Source organism: Cyanistes caeruleus, chromosome Z (genome assembly GCF_971803275.1).
Source record: "Cyanistes caeruleus chromosome Z, bCyaCae1.hap1.1, whole genome shotgun sequence".
Taxonomy (NCBI): Eukaryota; Metazoa; Chordata; class Aves; order Passeriformes; family Paridae; genus Cyanistes; species Cyanistes caeruleus.
This window is the reverse complement of record NC_141732.1, coordinates 45,959,209-45,977,947: the sequence shown is the minus strand read 5'-3', so window position 1 is coordinate 45,977,947 and position 18,739 is coordinate 45,959,209. Positions and strand designations below refer to the sequence as shown.

General features: G+C 36.0%; 1 long non-coding RNA gene across 1 annotated transcript; it reads left to right on the top strand.

Annotated features, from left to right (window-relative positions):
- Positions 1 to 13,882: 13,882 nt before the first annotated feature.
- LOC147648414 (uncharacterized) lies at positions 13,883 to 17,598 on the top strand. Its single transcript, XR_015280422.1, has 3 exons — positions 13,883 to 13,973; positions 15,534 to 15,588; positions 17,514 to 17,598. It is a non-coding gene; the product is annotated as an uncharacterized LOC147648414 (long non-coding RNA).
- Positions 17,599 to 18,739: the final 1,141 nt, after the last annotated feature.

Here is an 18,739-nt window from a genome sequence, read left to right as displayed (position 1 = left end):
ACAGGGGTTCTGCCCCTCTGCTGTGCTTTGCTGAGACCGCACCTGTAGTGCTGGATCCAGCTCTGGGGTCCCAAGCACAGGGAGGTCATGGACCTGTTGGAGAGAGTCCAGAGGAGGGTCAGCAAGATGATCAGAGGGATGGAGAGCCTCTCCTATGAGAAAAGGCTGAGTGAATTGGGATTATTCAGTCTGGACAAGAGAAGGTTTTGGGATGACCTAGCTGTGACCTTCCAGTCCCTGAAGGAAAGCCTGCAGGAAAAAAGGAGAGATTTTACAAGAGAATGTAGTGACAAGGCGCAATGGCTTCATGCTGAAAAAGAGCAGGTTGAGATTAGGTATTAGGAAGAAATTCTTTGCTATGAGAGTTGTGAGGTACAGACACAGCTTGCTCAGAGAAGCTGTGGATGCCAGAGGAGGCCATGAGGAGGCCAGGCTGGACGAAGCTCTGAGAAACCTGATCCTGTGACAGGTGTCACCATCTAAGGTAGGGGGGTTTGGAACTCCATGGTCTTTAAGGTCTTTCTAACCCAGACCTTTCTCTGACACTATGAAGATCAAGTTTAATAAAATATGTCAATTGTGCAGAATAAGCTTGACTGCTTTTAAGATCAACATCTCAGGGATGAACATGACAGGAACAGATTTAATTTGTTTTGAGGAGTACAGATTTTTTCCTGAAGTAGTTATGCTGCTATTTGAAAAGACTAGGTCATTACTATGGCAATGCCATATCACGTGACCCGCATACACACCCGTGGGCCAGATTCAGATCTCAGTCTTGTCAACGTAAATCTGAAATAAAACTCATATGAATGATGAATGATTGTTTATTATATGGACCACTCAAGCTGGAGACCACATAGGCCAGCACATACTGTAAATATGCTACCCTCTGTGTTCAATTCACAGGATATATTTCAATTACCAATGACTAAAGCCTATTTTCTTGGAGAAAATATGGAAAGGAGTAGTAGTTATTCTACTAAATTTGGTTATAAAAACTTCGTTATTTTAATGGATTTCAGAAATTTACTGAAGTTTTCCTCAAATGAAACATTAGTTGTGCAAAAAAGAATTTGCAAACTAAGGTTCTGATGCTGCACAAATATACGTACACATTTAAAATTATGTGCTTGTACAGCCCTCTGGACAGCCTCTGAAAAGTCTGACTGTGAACAGTCTACTCATCTTTGAAAGGCTGGATCCTAATTCAAAATCTGACATAACCAAAGACAGTACTGGAAAAAGAAAAACAGAGAAACACTTTAGCACATATTTCATGTCTGATGTGATCTGATTCACAGGATGAGAGGCAGTGGTTTGTAGAGCCTCTGCTGTAAATTGTGGTGGTGATGGAGCTGGGTGAATGACCTTCACCTTTTACATATAGGTAAAACCTTATAAAAGAAAGGCCTTGTAAAATCAGGCGTTATTACTTTGGCTAAGCTAACAACTTGACTGAGGAGTTCCCATTAGAAAGAAATGATAAGAATCAGTTTGCATAAGAATCTATTCTGGTGAGAGGACAGCTCACACGTGTGGGGAAGAAAATTCTACTCATGTAAAACGTTCACTTCCCAGGAGACAAAAAAATGTAAACCTATCTAGGAAGATAAAAGCTTGATAGGTATGTATACTAGCCATTACCAGCAAATGAACTGAATTTCAATGGTTTGCTGACCAATTAGATTCAAACACAATGCTTTCTGATAATTGTATAAATATGGGCTATGTGAATAAAGATTTGGCTATTCTGCATGAAGAAACCAGTGTCTTTGTCTGTCTCCAGTGCAACATGTCTGAGTGCTGCACTGTCATAAAGCACAGCCCATGAGATGGTGTCTAACACACAAGAGGAATGTGTGTATAGACTTACCACTGTAACTGCAAAAACCACTGCTCAGTTTGGCTTATGAGGTTCAGCCCTTCTGCAGTCCCAGGGGTCCATGGCTGATGCCCATTGTCTGCCTATCTAGGCACACTCAAGCTTCAGACTGCATAGGAAGAGAGGCATGAGAGAGAGAAACATGGGCATGAGCTTCACCCAGGGTCCATATCTGCAAAACTTTCCAGCTCTGGCAATTCACTAACAGTACACTTTGCTGAAAACCTGAAGAGCAGGTAGTTTTCTCTGAAAAAGCGGTTGTGCTTTGTGAGGAGCCTGAGTCTGGGCTTCTCTTTAATATTTTGGTACAAGATTGTGAGTCCCAGAAATCCCTCACTATAAGGGAGGGATCATCCCTATAAGATGAACACGACTGAATCTGCAATATTTAAGATCAGTCCATTCCCTCTCTTGTGCTCCTACAGAGTGCAGTTACAGCAAATGCAACATAGGTCTGAAATACCGTATATTTGTAGGCTGCAGCTTTTAGAGTGCAGAGTAAAATGTGAGAGGACAGAAACAATCACCTAATAATAATGAGATTAGGTAATACAGTAGTGTTCAATGTCAATGATAAATGAAAGAAAGCTTATAAGATATCAGACTCCAAATACAGCCAGGCCTGACGTCTCTTCCATCCATAGTCCCATTGCCTTCCTCCAGAACTTCATCCAGGGGTTAGAGAGCCAGAGCCAGAGATCAATAAATATATCCAGTTCCAAGTTTGTATGGCTGTAGGAATACAGAGGTGTCTATTCTCAAATTTAGCTCCCTCTGTGATAACTAAAATTGCTGAGAAGGTTCTCCGTTTTGGCAATTGTCTTGAAAAGTTCATGCTGCATATGTACTTAGAGAGCAAAGAGAGGAAATATCCAGTCAGATCTATCCTTATATTCAATTTCCTGGAAAGCTTTTAGATTCTGCTGTGGTTCTTTTTGCATATACATGCACAAACAGCGCATCTGGCGTAGTGGATGTAGAACTGCAGCTTCCTGTTTCTACATTAACCCCTGGATGCTTAAAGAACGAATCTGTGCCTATGGTTCCTCTGTAGGCAGTGGTGGTTTTTGCATTGCCTCTTTGCCTAGTAATGAGGCCCACTGTGGTTAGTGCCACAGAGAGACAGGATAAAAAAAAAAATGTTGATGGATGATTAAAATATGATTACTTCCCTTTGCTGCAAATATGCAGCCTGTGTCCAGCCAGCAACTTCCTCTAATTTGCAGCATGTTCTGAAAATATAATTGATAAAAAATTGTTGTGTGACTTAGGCCCTATATTTAACCATCACACATTTTTAATATTGGGGTGGGTTGCAACCCTCCATCTCTCATTTTATTTGCTTCCTTTACAATTCTACTACACACAAAACTACATCAGGCTAATGGTTCAACAATTAACTCTTCTGACTTTGATTTGAGACAAATAAAAAATGCTGGTGAGTGTGCCTTTGAGAGCCATGTGAGGAGCAAACCTTTAAAGAGCTTTTATTTCTGTCCCATCATCTCAAATTATCTTGTTTACCCCCTGAGTTCTGAGCAGGTACCATTACTGCACTCAGTTGTCCACATCATCTTTTGAAGGGAAAATTAATTCTGAATTACTGGCCCTATAACTGCCTACTACTTCACATCATCTGTCAGCAAAATAAGCAGACAAAAGCTGGCTAAGTGGATTTCTGTTAGCTGTCATTTAAAAGGAAAGGGACAGGTGTTGAATGAAGCTTCTTTCTGACTGCTAGTTAACAATACATATAGAAGTTTAATTGCTTGCATCCACCTGCACCCTTGTCATTTCCTGGCTTTATTGATTTTAATGAAAATATTAAGTGCACTTCAGGAGCAACAGCTAAAGTGACATGTTGATTGAAGTATACAGGAAAATGTATAATGGAAGCAGGCTATTACAGTTTTAATAGAATCTGAAAGAAGTAACATCTAGAGCAGCATTTTTCCCTGCTATTCTTCTGCATACAGCAAGTTCTGAAGAGAGTAATTGTAAGCTGAAAAAATGTTTGGTCATTGTTAAAGCAATCTTTCACCCTAATAACCTAATTTTTATTGAAAGTGACCCAGGCTTTTTGGCATTTTTTTATCCATTAGGTACCCTTCGGGTGCCACATAAACACAACAAAATATGGGTATGCACAGAATCCAAATCATAATAGCTCAGAATTGTACACAATGAAAACTTTGTAGTGAAACATAACAGCAGTCTCTCAGTTTCAGTAAAAGTCTATGCAAATGGCTTGGATTTTTCTTGAAGCTACATTGTCAACTTTTATATAGATGATTTTGGACTTAATGGATCAAGGAATATAAAAAACAACAACCATGGCAGCTTTGGTTCAAGAACAACATTCAATGAAAATTTGATCTTTAATTTTTTGTATTCAGGTCTCTTCCTGGTAATACTGGGTGCATCCAAAGCTGTCAGAGAGTAAAGGTACATAAAACTCTGCAATTAAAGAAAGATTCAGTACCTTTTCTGTAATAAAATTTCTTTATTGAAGTTTTATTTTGCTGATGCATCTTTATCATGAGGAAAGCTGCTCAGATTCTTCTCTTTCGCAGGCCAGTGAATCTTACATGTTTTGAAACTGCTAACACAGCCACAAGCCCCAACTGAAACTGTTTTACACACATAATAATCAATTTCTGGTATTTCTCTTCACATTAATTGCCAGTTTTTATACCTTTACAATGCCTAGCCAGAAACCAGGATCCCTTGTTGCTTGGTGCTGCCCAAGCACAGATCAAAAAATTCTGCTACTTAAAAGAGCTAACAATCTAAGCATAAGACGAGAGAGACAAGTTAGGAGAAGAAGCAGTTCATCTTAATTGGCAAAGGTCAACACATAAGCTGTCTGCTTGTCTGTCACATGCTTTTGTACGATTTGTTGAACAACATGGATTCACAGAAAGATCCTGAGATTATCTTATCCGTGTTCCTGGACATGTCCTCCCTAGGGCAAGGAATACAGTGATGGAAAAAGGACTTTTCTGAACACTTAGTAATGCATGAATGACCATACTGAGTCCGCTATCCTGTCTTTGCTCTTAATGAAGGTGACTATAAGAACAGAGCAAATGCTCAGTATCATCTTCCTACAAATACTCTCAACAGATTCTGGGAAAGAATTTTCCAAGAGAGATCCTATCTGTGCATGCCTTTAAAGATCTTTTTCCCCCTTGAACTTAGTTACTGTCTGAACATATTCAACATTTGAATACTTGCACTGCCTTCACAGCTTAGCTACTGGAGGAAATATCTCCTTGATTTATATTTGAACATACTGGTATCCTTGTGCCTCATTCGGATACTAGTGGAGACCTTCCCTATCAGGGCCTTCCAGATTTTCAAGTTGTCTTCAATAGCTTAATTGTTTTTACACAAAAAGCACTTTATGTGAACTTTAGTTGTCTTTGTTGCTTTTCTGTACTGCTTTACAGTACTACTTCAACATGCTGAAACTAAAACTACGGACAGCACTCAATTACTAGTACAACAAAGATTTATAGAGAGGCATAAGGATATTTTCCTTTTGTTCTCCATGCATTTTGTTAATGACCAACTCACCATTCAAGAAGTCCTTTCAATGGCTACTACATCAACATTTACAAAAAGCAGATTTTGTAAATTCAAGGATTTAATTGTCAGCAACACAATATTCTAATTCCCATCTTGTTTCACAAAAAATGGCCTTTTTTCCCTTCTAACTATTAATTTGCATTTATGTGCATTGAATTTTATTTGATATTTTACCCCATTACTCAGATTTTCATCCAGATTTTGACAAGTAGTCCTTATCTTTCCAAACTGGAAATCATAGTACAATTCCATTCTTTTCCAGATCCCTTGCAATTAAGCTGAGCAATATAGACTTTTGTGAGGTTCCACTAGTAAGATATGTTCTACTTTTTCTTTTCTATCTCTTATTTTGTTATGCGTATATGGGAGAATTTTTATTTTTTTCATGTCAAGAGACTCCTAGTTTATCAGACATCTCTGAGGCATTTTTTAAAAAATGCCTTTTGAATACCAATTGATCTGTTTTTTCCTTGTGCTCTGTGCCTCTTTTAAGAAATTGTAATAGATTAATGAGGCATTATTTCCCTGTACAGGAGCCATCTTGATTCTTCTTCTATACATCATATTTTGTCAAATAGCTTACTATTCTTTGGACTAGTTGCTGTTGATCTATCTAGTATACATATCAAAGTTTCTGGTGTATAATTCCCAAGATCTTGCTTATTACTTCTCTTAAAAAAATGTTATCATGGTGGCCACCACATCTATGACACTGGAAGAGCTTTAAATGAGAGATGATGTGTTGCAGTTGGTGGGCTGTCTATTTTATAACTGAATTCCTTTAAAGCTCTTGGGTAAACACCATCTGGTGTCTAGTGATTTGTTATTGTTCATTATAAGCAAGTGGGTTTGTACAGGTTGGACTGGATATGTCCATATTGAGATGACCGGAGAGGAATTGATTTGGACTAACAGAAATATCTTAGAATTAAACTGCTTGTGGTTGACAGTAAGAGCAATAGAGGGGTATTGAATGAGATGATTATGATCAAAGACATGGTCTCAGAGGATGATCATCACAGGAAGACTTTGAATAATCTGACTAGGCAAAATTTGTGAACAGTATGGTAAAGGACACAGAAAAATAAAGATGAAATGAACAGTGAAAGAAAGAATTATTAAATGACTGTGTTTATGAAAGATATGGGGGGAAAAAACACATGAGGGCTTGATTGATGAAACTGCTTGTGAGAATTTGAGTCTCACAAACTGACCCTTAAGAAGAATTAGATAGCAAAAAGGATACTGCCTTAGTATTGTAGTCTGGCAGCCATTTGCTAAGATTGAGAGAAAAAGAGAAAGCTGTAAAAAAATAAGGACTGAAGTATAATAAAGGGGGCTTTCTATATGCAGAATCATACAGAATAAATGTATGTTTTGACTGATCATTGGTGGAATCTCTAGGGAATTCTAAAGAAAAGTTAATTTAAAGTAATGGACATTACATTTAGTAGTGCTGACTTTATGCTTTATTTGTCAAGTATTATTATTCTTTGAAATATTTTGTAAAAGCAGTTTACTCATGTCAGTCATATAAGTATTTTGAAGAGCTGAAATACAAAAGAGGAACTTCATGTGTCATGTGTAACTGTTAATTTAAGCTGTGTAGGAAAACTGAGAAATAGGCACAGGACATCTGTACTGTATACTCCAGATGTTGAAAAGCATAATGGGTTATGAAACTGCAACTCAGAAAAATAACACTGAGGATATAAAAGATTGTCTGAATATTATTTAAAATAATAATTACTTGGAATATCCTTTAGGTGAGAGGTCAATAATATGTTCTCAGCCAGAATATGAACAAAACTGTCATCTTAATTTCTGTTGTTTACATATGAAGTAAGTAAGAAAATGCTCCCCAGTTCACAAGTAACTATGTTTCAGAATGAAATAAACCTTGGTAGGCATTTTTATTTATACCTAGTTGACTCTTAGTGATGTTGAAAATCCAACTGTGTGGACATAGGGAAGAGGAGCACTCCAAAAGACATGCAATAGTAATTCAAACTATCAACAAATGCAGTGTAAACAAACAGGAAGACTTGCCCCATGCTAAACCCAGAGCTGAACAATAAAGTATGAGAAAAATAGAGGGAAAAGACAGATATATACAATTCTCAAAAAATGACATGAAAAAGTATTTTCTTTTCAATACTTTCAACACATACACCTGTCCTTTTCATGCAGTCTTTGGAGGGAAAATTAAGTATTTGTTTACATGCAACTAAGTCTCTTGAAATCTCCCTTGATTTGCTTCTTAGAGCGAGGTTCTACACAGGCAAGACATGAAGTCTTTAAAAACATACAGAGCCCTAAATATTTTAATTATGTACTTTCTTACATATCACTTTCATTTATTAGGTTGTCAGCATATTACAGGTGTGAATACCATCAGATTCTCACTGTGTGTTTGATAACCTTAAAAAGAAAAGGAAGCAAATCTGAAAGAGAGAGAAATGTTTTTACTCTGATATTAATAATTTTTTTTGTATGTGAAAGTGATTGTATTTGCAATAGCATTAGGAAACCTGGTGTATTTTATTCAAAGTAATAACAGCTGAATTTATAACTAACAATTGGCACCAAGTCTGTCTGAGTTTAAGAAATTTTTGGACAACACTCATGGACAGGCACATGGTGGGATTCTTGTGCTGTCCTGTGCAAGGCCAGGAGTTGGACATCATTGATTCTTGTGGGTGCCTTCCAACTGGAGATATTCTATAGCTTTGAGGATATGCAGATTACAGATTTTGCAAAGAACAGTTATTTGATAAGTCCTGAAACAAAATACAGTCTTATATAAAATAGAGATGCTCAAGTTTTTATATAATTCTGGATAAATTTTTGACAGTATTCAACCTTTTAAATGGATTTTTATTTAATACTGTTGGTGAAATTAGCTTTTGCTTTTTCATGATTCTTTTTGAAAAGCTTTTTCAATAGACATTTATTTCAGATGGTCAGAATTTTTCTGCATATCTATTGCCAGATAAAGGCAACTTCTGTATTGTAAAAGCTGATGTTCTGGAGAAAGAGAGAAAACAAACCTGTTGTCTGTCTTTCAGCCTTGAAAAGCAAAGTTACCAGTTTTATCTGCCAGCTTAAATAGTGGTTGAAAAAGATTTGAAATATACATTATACGGTTGGGTATACATAAAACAAGATGAGATGTTGAATCTATTTAATGACTATTCCCATCTAATATTAATTAATAATAAGACATGATGCTATCAAACATCTGCTGTCTAATCTACTATGCCATAATCATGCAAGACTATATCTGTCTGCAAAAACTGTGATGTTAATAAATACCATGAGTTAACAATTACCACACTGCAAATTGTTTTGTTAGTTTCAATGAATACTAATACTAGAAAAGGAAGAGTTAGTCTTAGCAAATATCTTTTTGCTAGTTCTGGAGATCAGCCACAGCAAGCAAAACACTTCCATGTGAAAAAAATAAGACAACCCTTGGAGCATCTGATGAATATTTCATAGCACTTGCGACTTTCAGGGTTCTTGTTGTAGTCTAGTCAGCACTGGGCTAGATAGAGAACACTATCTTTGCTCATATCAGTAAGCATCAGTCACACACAAAAGACTACATTTTAAAATTGAAATGTAATGTACACTTGAACCCTTTACATTTTCTTTACTTTCCAGAAAAAAAAAAAAACAAAACAGGAAATTTTAGGGATCAGTCTTATCAAATTTGAAATGTCTTGGCTGCTATTTCCAGGAGCAAAAGGCAAACATTTAAAGAAGATTTTTTTTTCTCTTCTTATAGTTTACTTCTGTTATAAATTACATCAAATATTTTTTATCACACCACAACCCATCACTCGTGGCATTTTGTACCTTCCATTCTTTTCCGCACTGCCTCTTTTTAATGATGTACCTTTGCAGTAAAGTAACATGTCACTAATTCAACAGCAAAGTTTTGATGATAATGTCTTCTAAGGAAAATTACAGGAGTTTTCACAGAAACTTAAGTAAGACAAGGTGTAGGAACACACAAGTAGACGAATTTGTACACAATTAGAATAAGATGTAAGGCATAAATTTATCCTCCATTCAATGAGCATATGAAACTAACACAAAGTAGCAGCTTCAGTTTCATATTAAGTTAGAGGACATCTTAGAATAAAAAATCGTGTGACTGTCTGACTAAAAAACTTACTTTAAAGTATTAGTGAATTAGAAAAATTCTTCTTAATGGGTTTTGCGCAAGAAAATCACTAAATTTTGAAATAGGTCTTCAGAGGAGATGTGCAGCAGATCATGCTTACAAATGAATAGGATCAAAAATACAAGGCCACATCAAATATGATTTGATTTTTACTGCATCAAAAGCTGCTACATGTCATTTAGGTGTTTCGTTTCTAAAGCACATACCTTGACTGTGATTAATGAGTAACTTGAGTATTGCCTGGCATCTGTGAGTGGGAGGCATATTTACTTTCTCATAAAGAATAAAAAAACCTGAACTACTCAGACACTACATTAGTAATTTTTGAAGCTATGATGGGAGTTCTATGATGGAGATTCAGACACAGGTAGATGCATAGACACAAGTTTGAATTTTATTTGCAGTTATTTTTTTTAACACATTATTTTCATATGAAGATAAAACCTGTCCAACACACAGAGCTAGCCTCAGCTAATGCGATAAGAAAAATTAGTCAAGTAGCTTAAAATTCAATTGTGCCAAGCAGGAATTTTTAAGCGTAATTGTCCTGAATAAAGCACAGCCATGCTGTGATTTTAGCTATGGAGAAACACTGCTGGAAATCAGTAAAACAGTATGTTTTCACACCCACTACACCTTTCTAGTCAATAAAAATATCAAGTTATGAGTTGTAAAGACATGGTATTTAGGTACATTACTTGAGAATGAAAGACCAGGGTTTTTTTCAGACAAGGTTTATGGATAATACTTTTCCAACTTGCTTCCTAATACAGCTTTTAATTTGATAATGTTTAAACAAAGTTCTGAATAAAGACTACCAGCTTGTCTTTCCAATAGTACCTATCTGTTCCTCAGTTCCTAGTGAAAAATCTTTACAGAGCATTAAATGTTCTTGAGGAAGTTCAAAGTGCTGGAAATTTAACCTTCTTCATCATTACACAAAAATAGTTTGTTCTGAATTTGACTTATACACTGTCTTACAGAAAGCAAGCAAAACCCCAACCAAACAAAAAAACAAAACCAAACAAACCCCTGCCACTTTTTGAAACTTGATTCCCAAGTAGTAACTTACCTATATAGCTGAATAGAAAACAAGATGTCTGTATCTCAACTACATTTTGGGACTTTAAAATGTGAAATTATTTCCTGGAATCACAGAGTAGGTAAGGCTGTAAGGGTTCAACTTTGCTCTGAAATGGTTCCCTACAGCACATTAGAGTTGTGTCCAGAAGACTTTTGCATACCTCCAAGAAGGGAGCCTTCATAACCTCTCTGAGCAATTTTTCACCTCAGAAAGATGAATAAGCACTGAAATTCCTTTGATCAGGTTGTCCCTAAGTGGGAGGCAAATACTATTACAGAGCTGGACAGTTCAAACAGCCCATTTCTTTCTTGAGTTCCTTATGTGGGGACACTGAGGATGCCCCATGCTTCATTGTGCTTGTTTATACTACATGTTGCAGGACAGCACCTTGGCTGAAAAATAAAGAGAATAAAAATACTCAAGTAGATTTTCATTTGACAGTTAAATAAGAATTATATTGACTTGTGTAATGCCACCATTGAATGCCACTAACCGGACTGGTGCTGACTTGTTCAATAAAAAACTGGATATCCAATAAAAAGTATGTCCTGCAACAAGTCAGAATGACTCTTCCAGTGCTTGGCCTTCACATAGAGAGACAGTTGGAGGAAAAACAAAGAACCTTTGCATCATGTGTTGCAGTCAGTCACAGTTACAGCTGTCCTGTTACTCTATTAAGAAGTAAGAAGCCATTTTCCTAACCTGATTCAGCCGTAATGATCCCTTGGGAAAATGCTACCTTTGGTTTGGGTCTGAGACTTTTTATATTATACCTACATTCCCTTAAATGTTGATAATTTTACATTTATATACACCTACTGTATATGTGCATATACAGACATTATAGATACATGCATAGCCTCAAACTATATCTAAATAACAGGACATGTGAGGGCATGTAAATCATAAATGAGACAACTGCAGACACAGAGACAATAGTGAAAAAACTGAGCCATTATAAGGTGTAAGTCTGAGCCTGTTAAAAATATTGGATAGGTAAAGTAGCACATACATGGTGCTAAGGGAAAACATGAAGGAAAGAAGATGACCTTGCACATATTGGTTCTGCCTGAAAAACTCTTAAGTGTATGGGAGAAGAGCTGAAGGGAAGAAAACACAAGATAGGTTATCTGTATGTAGTTACAACAAACCCAGGTGGATCAATACAGTGGGTCACAACCACCATTAGCTGGGTCTAGAAAAAGGGCTCTGAGAGACAAGACTGCATTAAGTAGAAATGTGTGCTTCCATTTAATGGGGATGGATTGCAAGAATGCTTTCATATCTTCTCAGACCATCTGCTCCTCACAGAGAAGGGTTCATAATCTCCATGTCAGGCAATACCTGCACTGTGCTGAGCCACACCTATCATGACTGACTGGAACTTCCATGGTTACACTGTTCTTGAAGTTTCAGTGGGGTAGAAACTCCTCTGGAACTTCCACAGAAAATACATGATCACAACAACCGAAATCCTTCCATCAGTAAAATCTTTAACCTTTGACATAACAGAAAGAGAGCCTCGAGGTATAATTATTTTTATTGAATGTGATATGTACAGCAGATTTGGGAATAGAATCTTACTGCCAGGGGATGTAAAGCACATATTTAAACAAAAGATACTTGCTTATTAAGAAGGCTATGTAGTTTAAATAATTCTAAAGAAGTCTACTAGCTGATTGAGGAATCTCAGACCTCAGCTGCAACAGTATTCATTCCAGTAGGTGTTCTAGCAGACTGGTACAGCTTGTGATTTTTCTGAACATCTTTCTGAATATTTCTGAACAGTCTTGAACTGAAGCTAGTGAAGATGTCAGAGCCAATCCTTTGAGAATTCAATGGCTTGAGACCTTGTTTTGAGACTTGTTTGAATTGCTGGCTTGCTTAGCTTTTCTTTTTTTTTTTTTTTTTTATTATTCCCCAAAACTTACTCCATTACACTCCCTTGTGCAAATTACAGAATGAAAGAAAAAGCACCCCAATGTAAAAACAATAAGTACTGAAAGATATGTGACAATCCCCTTCAAAAAGCACACTGAAGGTGATGCAGACAACCTTTAGTGTTCATCATGTAGTGCTTTAGATAGATGAGTGCATTATCTGCTAACGTTTAGAATCTTGCTGTAAATAAAAATATATTGCCTTTTCCTTTCCAAAGCTGTCCTTTCCATCCATGCTCAAACATAAACCTTCTTTAATGAATCTTAATAATCTCTTTTTTTTTTTTTTATAAGCAGCTCAGTTTTGAATTTGTTTGAAGATACATAAGTGACTCCATTGTCTTTATCCTTGGGGCGCACAGAGGTAACACAGAGGGGACAGAATTGTCTCCACCCTGGAATCCCTGTGAACATTTCTATTCATAACAGGCCAGACCCAGCACAATTGTGTTCTCTCTCAGACACTCTGTCCTATAAACAGAAGTAAAAGCTTATTCAGAGCAGAAATTAAAGAATTGTAATACTATTTTATTTTAATTTTAATACTATTTTAATACTTTTTTATTAATTGAAATTTGTATATGTAGGCAATTATGTAGATCAGAAGGAACTGAGAAAATGTATTTTTCAGAGCAGAAGAACATCTGAGTATTTGCTATTCTATCAGGCTTCAATAAAGAGGAAAAGAGGAGAAATCCATGCATCTGTGAAATATAAAACATATTAGGAAGGCTTGCACTGTGATTTTCAGTGATATGTGAGATCTAACTATTTTCCTTTTACAATTCATATGTCAGCCTTCTCTGGTTTGCTTGTGAAATCTACCCTCCTACATGCATGTCAGAACTTGTGAGGAATCAAAGACCCTGTTACTCAGTTTAAAAAGTATCTGGGGTGTATCGTAAGTAAGATGGTGAAGTCTTCAGAGAGCGTCAGATATAACTATGGCAAGCAATAAGAAAGATGTTCTTTTGATAGCACTGACAGACAGAAGGAACACAACTGTGTAAACCTCAACAGGATCCTTGTTCTTCACTTTAGTTGTTTCTGCCTAGAAACTGAAAAGAAGCAAACTCAATTTTATGTGTTGTTATAATGTAACAGAAATGTTATTTTGGGTGACTCTTGTTCACTCTTACATGTTTTGCCCCTAGCTTCTGCATGTCTGTGGCTGAAGTCAGAGATTTGATCCAGTCAGAGATCACAGCCCACAGGACGGCGTGAATGAATGAGGCATTTGTGGAGAGCATGACCGATGCCTTGTCATATTATTTCCAGCAGGTAATCTGATAGTTGTAGTCTGGCCTAGGTGACTCATAAGGGATAATTCCAGCAGAAGATGACTTAGTCACTTAGTTTTTACTTGTTTGAGAGTTTTCTGCTTTGCTGAGCAAGGTCTTCTCATCACCTCCAGATTTAGAGTGAAATAGCATTCCCTGATGACTAGTATTTTTAATTCCAGATATATCTTATCAATGCTTTCTAGCATTGTGCAGACACTTTGTAGCATTATCCTGACATTTCATTTGATATGAACAATATTTTCATTTGCTTTTCTCAAATCTGCATTCTGTAAATTGATACAGCTAACAGAAACATTTCTAATTCATTTCAGTATGCATAATTTCATATGAGTATACTACAAAGTAGGACTTCTGCTACTCCTGTATACAAAGTGACCTGAAAGTGAGTGTATTCAACAAGCAAACACCCAGTCATCTCCCACACTGATAAAATCTTCCTGTACTGTATCATTAGCAAGAACTGTTAGAAGTATTCTCTTGAACTGGCCTTATTGAAACTAATTTTTGTTCCAGAGCAAGTAACTCCTCTAGTCAACTCTTTCTAATCAAATAATCAAATATTTCTTTGAATGAGAATATTTAGTTAATTTAAAATTATTTGCTTTTGACCATATGAGGATGTATTGTTTAGCATTGCATTTAATCTCATTACCAATTTTTTTCTATTTCTTTTTTTGCCCAAAAAACCTTGATTTTGCATTAACTGGTTATTTCAGTGCAACAGATACATTTGATAACCACTTTCACCACAGTTTATGAACCCAAGGGCAGTATTATCGTGTTGTATAGTCATAAAAAACAACATACTTTCCTTTTCCCTTCATAATATCCTTCCTTGTATTAAATCCTCAATCTAGAGCAATGGTAGATGTCCCTTTAGAGATAACTTTTGCCTATGCAAACTTGAAGATTGATTTGTGCACCAATACTAAGTAATTGCATTTTCAATTCCTTACTATTATATAAATTAATATAGAATACTACAGTTTCTTGAAATTCTTGGTAGGTACTGGTTTGGACTGGGATAAATAATTAATTGTACTTCATAGTATATAGTATTGAGCTGTGTTTTCAATTTATGCTGAAAACAGCATTGAAAAACTCAGGGGTGTTTTAACAATTGCTGAGCAATGCCTAAGCAGCATTAAGGACTTTTATGCTTCTTGAAACACTTTGACAGCAAGTGGACTGGGAGTGCACGAGAAGTTGGGAGGAAATACACCTAAAACAGCTTATCCCAACTGACCATAGGAACAGTGCAGGCCACGTGGCATTATACTTAGCAATAAAAACTGAGGGAAGAAGAGTGGGACATTCAGAGTGACAGTAAGATGTTGTTCAGCAGACATTTATCAAGATTGTGAAATTCCATTCATAAATGGTCTTTGCTGGATGATGCAGCTCACATTTCTTTCAAAGTAATGGAAAAAAAAGAGAAACCTTGAGTGATTCACAGTGACCTGAATTTACTGTGTATGCTATAAACACTAGCAAGTCTCATCATTGTATAAAACTGAAATAAAGTTCTTCCCATTAGATTGCAGGAGGCTGAAAGGAACCAGAATGCATGAAGGTTAACTCTACAAGGCTAGGTGAGAGAGTATTTCTAGTAGCCTAGAAATGGTGTATCTCAACTGGAGAACTGGGCTTGTATTGCATTTTGTGTTCCCTTCATACATTTACATGATAGGGAAACAAACACAGTTTATGAACACAACATTATTTGTCCGAGCCACTGTTTTCTGTCTGTACTTTCAGGATATTTATATTTACATTATGGAATTTTATTATGTACATTTATGCCAACCATAGTTATATGGAGAAGCACACTAGATTGGATAAAATGTTTTTCTATTTTTCTCTATTAATAGCACTTAGCAGGGAGGAGAAAGAAATGCATTTATATGTGTGCTTATGCACTCAAATACAAAAGTGTGCCCTGTACTGTCCTACACACATTTTTACTGCCACAAAGTCCTTGTTCTGAAAAGTATAAATTTCAACCTTTTTAAGTGTCAGAGGAGAAAGAAAGCTTTTGCAACTCTTTAAAATGGAGAAGGATGCATAGGAAGCTGGTTTGGCTTTGCTTCTGGTTTGACTGACATAAAAACTCCACAAATATTTCTGGAATTTACTAATATTACCAAGCAAGTATTTTAACGTTTTAAAAAAGATTCTAAAATTTTTTTATTAGTTCCTTTTAGGACAGAGATACAGACTTACTGCATACCAAAATCTAATTTTTATTTCTCTTAGCCTGTGCTTTTTTTTTCCCCCCCCCCTTATTTTTGTTGACAGTCATTCCCTGGAAATAAGTATCTAAATATTTTATTTGAAGACTATTCAAATAGATGGGAATGTTTCCACTGATTTACTTGTTCTTTACACCTGACCATATATTTGCAAGTGCTGAAAGTCATCCCAAGTGGAAACACATCATTCACTACCTAGAGAACCTACTGTAGTGAGGACTGTTTCCTTCTTCTCTCTGTTAACATTTCTTAACTTCCATGGTAACAACCTAAACACAATAGAATCTAACTTTCCATTGCTTTACAACTTCTGTAACCATTTGCATCTCAGCCCTATGGAAGCTGTGTTTTTTCTTAAAACCACTCTTGTTGCTGTTGGCAATACAATTTATTATATAGTGTTTAATTGTTCCCATAAGATAACACAGATAAGTAACTCCAAGACACCAGGACTTGAAAACAGATTTAAAAAAAAAACAATTCTTGTTCAGCTCTTTCAGATGAGTAATCTAAACTAAGATACAGGCAATATAAACGTTTAGAATTAGACTTGTCTTAACCGAACAGGTACTGATTTAAAAAACTTGTGTCCCTTTTGCATACAGCTTATAGTGCTGAGCAGCAGAGATGCAAGAACATTTTCTGTAAAATATTGATGACTACAAAAAACTCAGCTATTGAGACTGACATTATTTCACAAGGAAGGTGGAGTGATTTGTTTAGGCTAATGTCACTACTTTATGCAGTTTCTTATGAGAAGTATGGAATATTTATTTTATTTCATTTGTCGTTGATTGTTGCATGTGAGTTTGGTTAATTCAGCTTTCTTTGAATTCACAGCAAGTCATCCAGAATAAATGTATTAAACAGTAGCTTCATCATGAAGTTTTTTAGGTGACTTAGAACACAAGGACAAATTGGAAAACTAATATAGTTATTTGTGCATTATTTTGTCATTCATCATCAAAAGAAAACATGTCATAGTCTGACAGTCCTTCCATTTCCTAAACAATTGAAATCACTGGACACGGCAACAATTATCTGCAGTAAGTGGCTTTAACAAAGGCTTTGCTACATATGCAATTAATGATTCACAGAATCATTAGAGATCACTTTAGGTGTTACTTTTCAGGGCTTGGAATGAAATGGCTTGGAAGGTTAATAATTCACAATTAACAGAACTGTCTCTGATGGTTAAAAACTTCACATTTCAGAGAAATGTTAAAAAAATTCTTTCTCTATTCAAATATTTTCTCTATTTTCAGATGTCCATCAAGATGTGACTTAGGATGGAAACTATTTTAGGTGATTCTCTCCTGGTATCTCAATATTTTCAGATTCTAGTGACTGACACCACTATTTTGAGAAAGTGAGAATGAAGCTTCCTCTCCAAACTGATGAAAAGTGATGAAAGTAGAATATAAAACAGGATGAACTATGGATATGATCTGAGGCTATTTTAGCAATAAAGTTGTAAGAATGTAATTTCTGGAATGAAATCATGGATCAGAATGAGAACCTATGCCCTAATACTCAGGGAAATCACCATCTAAGTGTTCTTTTATACCCTAGAGCCTCAAACAAATCTATCTGGTCCCAAAATATTTGTGCTGACCAGGAATGTCTGCAATTCTCTCCCAGCTTTGGCAGTCACACTGTGCTTGCTCAGATTTGCTTAAGCAAGTTGGCTGCAAAAATTATTAGGCTTAGAATAAACTTTTTTGTTCCCTCTTAAGAGTGTATTCCAATTGGATATTTTGTGAGTGCCAAAGTTTTGTGCAATGTTTTGATCTTCTAGGTCATATGGGAGTTTTTCCGCTATGTATCTCTGGGTAATTTTTCCTCATGGCAACTGGTTGTACCAGGCCAAGTCTTAATCTGTTGCATGTCATAAGTTTTTGTTATAAATTTTGGTTGTCTGGATGATGTTAAAAAAGCTGTCCTTAAAGGAAAAAGAAAAACATGATAGATAGGAATTTTTAAATAGTCAGCAAACGCAGGAAAAAAAGAGTAGTTCTTGACATTCTTAATACCTGTTGTTTGTTTGTTTAAGAGTTGTTGTTGAGTTTAAAAGCATATCAGATACATGTGTGACTGTGACTCGCTATTATCTCTCTAATCTTCTCCCCTGTGAATTTTGCTAGTCAGAAGATCTTTAGGAAGACATATTAAAGTCCATTTGTGCCTATTAGAATCTGAAATTCATCTTCTCTGTGGTCTCTGTGGGTTTTGCTGTTTCTGTTGAAGAGATTGAGCATTATATCTAAAGCTTGGTGCAGGATTCTCTGTTTATTTGTACTCTAATGGAGCTGCAGAAAGAATAGAACTGTTTATTTAATTTCTTCTATAAAGAACGGGTGTTTTATTATCAGTTTGTAGTGCAGTATTTCTTATTGCTCAATTGAGCCAAGTGTTGTTGGCACATATAATTGAAAAGGCAGCTCTCACTGCAAAGAGCTTGTGAAGTAAAGAATATAAGCATAAATGAAGT